This window comes from Brienomyrus brachyistius, chromosome 6 (genome assembly GCF_023856365.1).
Source record: "Brienomyrus brachyistius isolate T26 chromosome 6, BBRACH_0.4, whole genome shotgun sequence".
Lineage (NCBI taxonomy): Eukaryota > Metazoa > Chordata > Actinopteri > Osteoglossiformes > Mormyridae > Brienomyrus > Brienomyrus brachyistius.
The window spans coordinates 5,930,543-5,939,493 of record NC_064538.1 but is presented as its reverse complement, the minus strand read 5'-3'; the positions used below and the strand labels follow the sequence as shown (position 1 = coordinate 5,939,493).

At 44.6% G+C, this 8,951-nt stretch overlaps 1 protein-coding gene across 1 annotated transcript in view; it reads right to left on the bottom strand.

Moving 5' to 3' along the window:
* LOC125744549 (plexin-A2-like) overlaps positions 1-4,504 on the bottom strand; it is a 21,683-nt gene extending 17,179 nt beyond the window's left edge. The window contains exon 1 of the mRNA XM_049016518.1: positions 3,899-4,504. The gene's annotated coding sequence lies outside the window, so the exon portion shown is untranslated. The remainder of the gene's footprint in view (positions 1-3,898) is intronic.
* Between the last annotated feature and the right edge of the window lie 4,447 nt (positions 4,505-8,951).

Genomic DNA, 8,951 nt, shown 5'->3' with positions numbered 1-8,951 from the left:
TTTAGTTTTTTGATTGCAGCCACAGATTTTTATTAAATTTAGTTTCCCCTTGTGGGGACCAACCAATAGTTCCCACGATACCAAAATAATAGGTCCTTATCACATTGTCTAAAATGTAATGCATACATAACCCACAAAGACACACACATTCACACACACACACACACACACACACACACACACACACACACACATGCGCACACACACACACACACACACACACACACATGCGCACACACACACACACACACATGCGCACACACACATACACACACACACACACACACACACACACAGACCACGCTCTGGGGGGCTGGCGTACGTCTCGGTCGCGGGAGATGTACATCTCTGTTGTGACAGCTGGACAGTTCAGGGGTTCAGACAAACAGCCTGCCGAGGGGGGGTGGGGGAGGGACGGGGGTGTCAGGGCGGGCAACTGCGTTAAAACAAACATGCCGGGGGGTGCACACTGGAGCAGACAGGGAGAGAGGGGGGAGACCTATATCTGGGAGGGACACGTCGCCGAATGTGCCAGGGCCTGGGGGGGGGATTGTCGCTCGCCACCGAGCATGCGGCCCCCAGAATGCATTAGTACAGTTCGCTTGCTGAAAAATAGGTCAAGGATTCTGCCCCCCCAGCCAGCTCACGCACACTGCTGCTTGTCAGAACCTCTCAAGTTAAGCGGGGCCGAGCCGGCCTGCCGTCGGGAGCCAGGGGCCACCGGGGTGCGGAGGCGAGAACGTGCTGGTGCCTCCCCCCCCCCCCCCCCCTCCCCACTGTGTCCACTGCCAAACTTCAGAATAGGCTGCAACATTAACTTTCCAAAGCGATGATCCTACCGTGGCGGGTCACGACCTAAATTCCCAAGGTCAAAGGGGATTTCAATAGGGGGCGCACTGTTCTTGCAGCTGTCTCTGCCAGAGATCAGGGCACAGCTGCTCAAACACCCAGCACAAGAATGGGGCCCTGGATCAGGGCTAGACGGAGCACTAGGGGGCGCTGCATAACAGGCTGGACAGAAGAATAGCTGCAAACCGAGGTCGCAGTGTCACACATAATGATCACACCCGAGCTGTTCACTCAGACCGAGCAAACGCCTCCTCAGTCTCCATGCTAGACCCTTCTGCAAACATGTGTCCTCAACAACGGAAGGTACACGATTGTGCACATCCACACCTGTAGGGGGTGCACTCGAGCTGCTATGATACAGTCCAATGTCCCAGGATGACATCCCATAGAGGACCTACCCAGCAGACTCAGCCTGGCACAAAGACAACGGAATTGCCAAATCGCCGATAATACTACTGCACCGACAAAGTGGACGTGTAACAGCGGATGAAATCAGACCAATCAGGAAGTAAGTAGTAAGGCGCAGCATTGGAGCCAAAGTATAATGGAAGTATAACCGCCACTGCGACCACCACTGCTGGGGGCAGGACCGGGTATGTTGGGGGTGGGCTGAAGGTGACGAAGTGACAGATCCTAAAAGATGCCCCATCAATACTTCCCATAGGGTCGCTGAGTTAGAGCACGTCCCATAAAGGTCCGTGGCCCTCGCCACACTATCGGCAGGGCGGACATTAGGGCCCCGTCCCCTTCCTTGAGACGCGCATTTAATGCGATACGATGGACGGAAGAAGACCGGCAGACACGGTGAGACTGGCGGCAGGGAGCGCTGATGGATGGGCTGCTGCTTTGTTCTTAGAGGGGGGGGGCAGTTATGCACTAAACAGCTTGTTTCCTGCAGATTAAAACAGGCGGTTCACAGCCTTTTACATTTCAGATCCCCACTCCAGAGCATTTGAGAAGACAAAAATTGATCTGCTATCATTTGCTATAAGCAAACCCACTTATATATATGATATGTAACTATATATATATTCTCATTTCTGGTATATATAATATGTAATATATAATCCTCTTGTACTCTTGTTCCTGATATATATATATATATATATATATATATATCTATATAATCATCCAGTTTAATGTTGCAGTGTCAAATGAATATGGGTCACACTGGTTCAGCTGAACAAAAACCTCCTTAAATACAAAATAGCAGATGAGCGGGATGAAATGTGCCGTTTTTAGCTGGTTACAGATCGTCAGCCTTTCGTGCAAGTTTTTGATTATTTCAAGAATGTTTAAGGGACCACGACTTAACGAGTAACACCCAAATAGCCCGAGACCTAAAATTAAACCTTTGATTTTAAATGCCAGAATAAGGCTGGTTTGAGCATTTACACTTGTTTGTGGATCTTTAATTAACCTCAGTATCTGTTGCTGGGAGATAGTTACACCAGAACCAAATGTTTTTTTGTTCTTCGTTACCCAGTAATCTTATAAAGGACAAAACGGTTTTTTTTAAAAAACCTTTTGTGGGAAGCTATTTAAATTTTCTAAGTTTGCCGTGAGTTATACACTGTGTACGCTGTATATAACAAAATAGAAACAGAGTTCAGTTGCAAGGTCGCTGGATTACGATGCATAAGACTCTGCTGAGAGTTGATGTCAGAGATGTGAATATCAGGGAATCTGCCTCTTCAAACGGCAGCTATTTCCGACAGAGTCAACGTCAACCCAAGAATGACTTTGACTGGAGCACACTGCCTAGGAAAATGAAGATTTGCGAGAGCACGTGCTCTCTGGCTCCACTGACGGAGGATGTGTATGTTCTGAATACTGTATTTGTGACCACTTGGCAACAAACTGTCTTTCATTGTCCTTCAAGGGCCTGCAGGTCGTCTCCTGCACAATAAAATGAAATCAGCGGGGCCGTGAATGGTATTTTGGATGGACACAAAAAGATGTTCTCAGTTCAAGGTATTAGAGGAGCCCAGCCTTCACTTTCTGCTGCCGTGTTTGGACATAATACACAGAAACCAGCGCAAGACGCTACCACCGTGCTCAAATAACGCAAGTTTCCTCTTGCGAAATAAATATCAAAATTGTTGTATCTTCTAAAATTCGTATATTTTCTAATATCGATCACACGTTAATATCAAGTACGTCATGAAGGGTAACAAGAAAATTAAGAAACCAACTGAAGACTTCACAATTCTTAGGTAGTAAAAGCTGAGGAAAGTAAGTTTATAATTCATGTGGTAAACGCTGCCATTCGTCACCGTAAGTCAATGTCATGCATCTACCGCGAAATGCATTAACGTCCATGGGTGTCATTGGTATAGGAGGCAGTCAGTGAATAACAGGCAAATTTATCCTCAGCACGCAAAGGGTTCCTAATTCATAAAGACAGCCACTCAACAAGGAGGGACAATGAAATCCAAAATAGCATTGCTGCACCATGCAGCAGGTTACTGCACGCTGATAATGCCAAGAGACGTTTGTATACAAGGAGAACATATATATCAATATCAAATAATAGCACAACGTAATTAATCACAATTACCACACTTCTCAACAAGGTTCAGATATAATATTAAGACGAAAGCAAATAAAATAGCAAAAGGGAACCACGTACACGGAAAACCTGCTTAAAATCGCCAAAAAATAAGTAGAAAACAGATCAGTACTATAAAAGCGCTGCCATAAATTGAGATGGAAAAAAAAATGGATTTTAATGCAATAAGCGTGCATCGCCATTCACTAAAACGCATGGACATTTATTTCACTATCTCTGTATGCAGTGGCCTTGGGTTTAATATAACCGTGGAAATCAAAGGGTTCTATTGGCATTGGAGGGGTCGGGAGAGACGTGCCAGCCCCGCTGTCAGTAATAGTTAACCCACCGAAGCAGCGCTGCATATACCCGCGCCAGTCGCTCATGCAATTAACAATGTGCAAGCCACTAACGCTCCCATTTACTCTTATTTATTAATCAGTATGATCGGCAATTTATCCTGCAACGAAAGCGAAAAGGCACATTTTCCTCACTCACCTTATGGTATCGATAAGGGGGCTGCGTTTTCTCTCTTGCTCCGATGAGGCAACTTTGGTTTCTCCCTATCAGATCCTTTTTTGGAACATAAATGCACGCACATATACGTGCATTTATCCACACCAAAATGTTCCGGTGCCACAGCTAGATAGCCCAACAAACAGGCGATTTGGTGTTTCGGGTGCAGGGTATTCCTCCGGAAACGTGTGGAGAATAGGGATGCAATAAGCCGATTCATTCATAGGGCTCTGATGAGCCCAGCGAGTCAATGCAAGGTGTCTTTACGCGTGATCGGCTCCTACGGCCACACGCTCTTACTGCAGCCCGGTCCCCGCGATCATCTGACAAGCAAATGACTCGTGTCGAATAGTCCTTTACAGAAGTACGCCGACCACACGGAGCATTCCTTTAGTTCAGGCGGTACTGTTCCCCGATACAGACCCCGCACACCGGCTTGCCAGCGTCCATTCTTCCGCGCTCCGATTGCAACCTTGCCGCAGAAATTTACGCGCGTTTACTCCTGGTCTCTGAGAGATGTGCTGCCAGACTGGCACTGCGATCGCCTAAGCCCGTCAGCGTACTGTACAACTCAGGGAGCACATCATTTTAAAGCCAGCCCCCTGTATTCTCCGGGCACTCGGCCTCATCTGCATATGGCATGTTAACTGTTTCGGTACGAGCGGTATGGGAGCGGTGCCTTTTCATACAATATTTTACCATTAAATAAAGGCAACATATTAAATCGTGCAATTAAGAGAGTTTCCACTAATAGTTTTTCCCACCTGCTTTTGCTACCTCTGCCGGGCAACCCTTTAAAATTGAAACCGAATAAAATGATCTCCCCTAGGATATCTTTGATAATGCATTAAAACATTTCGCGAATAAGCGACCACTTCTCTTACTTTTTCACTTTCTTCTCTCCTGCCTTTTGACTGATTCTCACTGCCCTAAAAAGTATTCGTTTTATTTTGCATAACAAAAAAAATTCTAATAGCATATACCAAGTGGCTGGGGAAATTTCAATGAAGAAACTCAAAAAAATGAGTTTATGTAAGAAATATGTTAAATCACAATCACCTATAATACAAATAATAATAATAATATCAATTGCCCAGATATTATCTAATACAGAAGAGGAAGAAGGAACACGCGGTAAACACAACCATTCCATTGTACTTGAACAAAGATAGAGAAGGTGATTCTGAAAATAAGGAAGTTTCATGGAAAATACAAAAGCATTATCATAAAATATAAACATTGCGCGCTTTGCTGTGGTGATTAAATGATTAAGCGATTTAACGTCAGTTTAACGCCAGTTTCTCATCTTACACTTGCAGGATTTTTCAGTTTCTCGGGTGTCTTACCTTGACTTGACGCCAATTTGACTTTCCTACTGGAATAGCCACGATAGTTACATAAGCAGTTTAGCAGCTTAAATAGGTACAGTACTTCGTCCGGAAACGTAAAGTGCAGAGAATAAATGACGATGCGAACCCCGACTGATGTGATTTGTTTTGTAAGGTGACCCCACATGCATAGTAAATAAGTTACAGACAGTTACATCTGAAGTCATTCATGACAGCCGAATGTAAAGTATGCTTAGAATATTTTATATATATTCTCTGTAGTGGAGGTATAGAATGCTGAAACTTTATGATGCTGTTAGATCCTCTTCAACTATTCAACAGTGACACCTATGGGTACAAATCAGTACCCGCAGTCACTCTTACTTTTTACGCTGTTGTTTACCGCCGAAGTAATTTTTCATTCTTGTTTGCCATTCTGTGAGTTTGTAACAAATTGACTATACATTATTATAAATTTAATTTATGGCGATATTAGTTATTAGTATTATGAATATAAATGATCTCCAAGAAAATGCGTGTAATTACTGAATATATCTAAGCTAGCATGCTTACCTGAACGACAGTTCCTTCTCACGGATTCAAAAACCAATATTAAGTTTCATGGTTTTAGTGTTTAGCATACCACGGAGGTAAATACATAGATCAACCCAAAAGCAACTTGTCATTAACTAAACTTGGGATACTAAATGTTTTAATGTCATTAAAAATGCATCGAAAGAAAAATATACGATGTTTGCACTTGCAACCCTTCCAGTGACTAGCCTGCCTACTGTTGAGCCCTGTGATGACATTTGTGGATTCTGACGTCATTTGGGTCCCCTGGGGTTATATAAACAGTGTCCGTGTCACTTGCGCTCCCAGAGTAGATTATATAACATAGATGGTTTGGATGTACAGTTACTGTTTGTAACCTACTCTTTTGTTTAAAATACGGGCAATAACCAAGCTGTTGCACACTTTAAATGACTGAGGAAGCTAGAACAGCCACTTCAGCCGGAGCACGGAAAGGTGAACGCAGATAGGTGTGCTGCTCAATATCTAATGCACGAGGAAGGTTTGTTTTTTAAAAAAACTTAAAAACAAGCAAGAGTCGTTGTATTTGTTGGTTTGGTTTAATAAAATCATTTGTGGAGGGGGGGTTAATTATATTTGTTTTCAAATTTCTGTTATTCCATTATAAACCTGAAATTAGCTACACCTAAGCATTAGGGTAGTTCGCAGATCCTACAGACTGTCTGAAAGGTAACACAACTGTTACATACGTGTAAATTCGTGTGCATGTGTGTGCAGACTTGTCTCTAAAGTCTCACGCCAGCCAACGGGGCGAAGTTGGCAACCCTGTTTATTTACCGTAATTATAACAACGTGGAGAAATTTGCAGGAGTGAACTTTTTAAGAGATAAAGTAAGCTGTGCCATTGAGTCTTGGACTCATGAAATTGAGGGTACATTTCAAATACTGTATTTATGTGAATTTCCTAGAAAAATCGGGAACAGATGCAGCTTGTGTGCGAAGTTCGCTGCAGCATTTTGACCTTCGCGTTGCCCCTTAGCGCTTCAGACAAAAGTTTGCTTCACTTCTAAAATAAGAACGACTTTTTATTAAAGCTGTAATTTAATATTTTCCCCGTTTTTAACATGCACAATGCGCCAAGGCATGGGAGCCCGTGTCTGAATCTTAAAATAGGGTGTCTAGCTAACCTTATATTTGTCGTGCAATCATTATTTGTATCTTGTACTTTGCATCCAAATTACCACTGAGACACCGAGTGAATTAAAGCATAAATAGGATCTTTATTCAGTAAACAAAGCAATTAGTATCTGATGCTGAGTGAAATCCGACTCTTATTCATGCACTTTGAGGGACCACAAATAAGTAGCCAGCCCTGCCTGGAACATTTAGGTTCTATGTTTACAGATAGTGCCCCCTCCCTCAGTCAATACTAGGAGTTGGAAGATGGATGGATGGATGGATGGATGGATGGATGGATGGATGGACGGATGGATGGATGTGCTGTCTCAGTGGGTATCGCTGTGGTCTCACACCTCTTGGTTCTGGGTTCGCAGATCTCAGGCCCCGGTTCTGTATTGCTTTCTGACCCAATTGCACCTCCGTGCTGTGGTTTTAGGAGATTCCGGTCCACCTGCGGCTCACTCCGCTCGGTAAGAACCGGGTCCAGTTAAGCAATGCGGAAGGGAACCAGGCTTTTTATTCTGCGTACTCTTAGTCCGAGAGCCGACGGAAACCAAAAACTAGGAAAGCAGAACCACACTTGAACAGCAAAGCTCTTTTTGGTCTTTGTTTGTTTGTTCCTCGTGCACCTCCGTCCCCGGAATGCCATGTTATTTTAAAGCAACAGGCTCCTGCCATAACATCTGTTTTTGCAGACTTTGCATCTTCTCCCTCTGGCTACCTCGGTTTCCACGCCCAGTAAAAAGAAAATAAAAAGAATGCAGGGAGATGAATGGCTGTCTCAGAACAGTGACCCGGGTGCGTGCCCTGTGAGGGACCAGCGTCCCACTAAGGGTGTCCCCGGCATCGTTTGCTGTGCCTCTTGGGATAGCCCCCAAGCTTGCTCGGACCCTTTATTGGATACTTGGTTATGGAAGGTGGTTAGATAGGGATCATTTGAATGAATTAACTAACATTAATTCAATCATGATCTTAATTCCATTCTACTGTCATTTAGTAAATGCACTAAAGCTTATTTTCTTGTAATTCCCCACCGGCCAGACATTATTATTATTATTACTCTCACTTGGGTTAGTGTTATCAAGGCACGAGATGCTAACTGTGTATTTCCTCTGCTTGTGGAGTAGCATATGACCCTCTGGGTTAGGATGCTGTGTCTGTGCTCGGAAGGCCGCTGGTTCAAATCCCTTGGTCAGCGGAATGATTTCACCTCAAGCAAGAGCCTTTACCCTCAATTTCTCCTGGGAGTGGCTGAGCCTGCATTCTCAATTGTGCGCTGCTCTTGATAGAAGCACCTGCTAAGTAAACCGGTTTACGAGATGCAGCTGATGTCATCCAAAAGTCCAAGCAGGAGGATGACGGCACAGATCCATGCAGTTTGTAAGCAGGGAGAAAGCAACGGATGTGTTCAAAGGCACTGTCAACAGTCAGAGGCCACCACTCAGTCAGTGCTGCACAGCTTGCAAAATGCAAATTATAAATGGGGTGGGGGTGGGGGGTTGATCAAATGCAAGCCTGGCGAAGCGATTCACTCCCAAGTCACAGAGGTGCAATTTTTTTGATTAGAGTATAACTCGGTTATGAAATGGAAGGAGGTGGTTGGATTGATTCAGTCCTGGCTCAATGCACGTGCTCCCCGCCAGTACGGACGAGGTGGAAAATCGGCCACGGGCCATCTGTTAAATTATCAGGGCGCTTAATAGGAGATTGAGTCCCAGGGAGCCAGGAGTCAGTCGTTATGGAATAGAGCAACGTTTCCCAACACGGTCCTCAGGGACCTGTAGATAGTCCAAGTTTCTGCTCTCTCCCAGCTCCTTGCCAGACAGTCCACATTTTTGCTCCCTACCGGGAGCTCGGACGATGCAAAAATGTTGACTGTCTACGGGTCCACTGTTGGTTGGGAATTCCCAACATGGTATAACATACATCAGCAGCTGGCTCCCATAACGTGAAGGTGTCGGAAGGGATGTGCCCATTGCCTTAGGGACGGGATG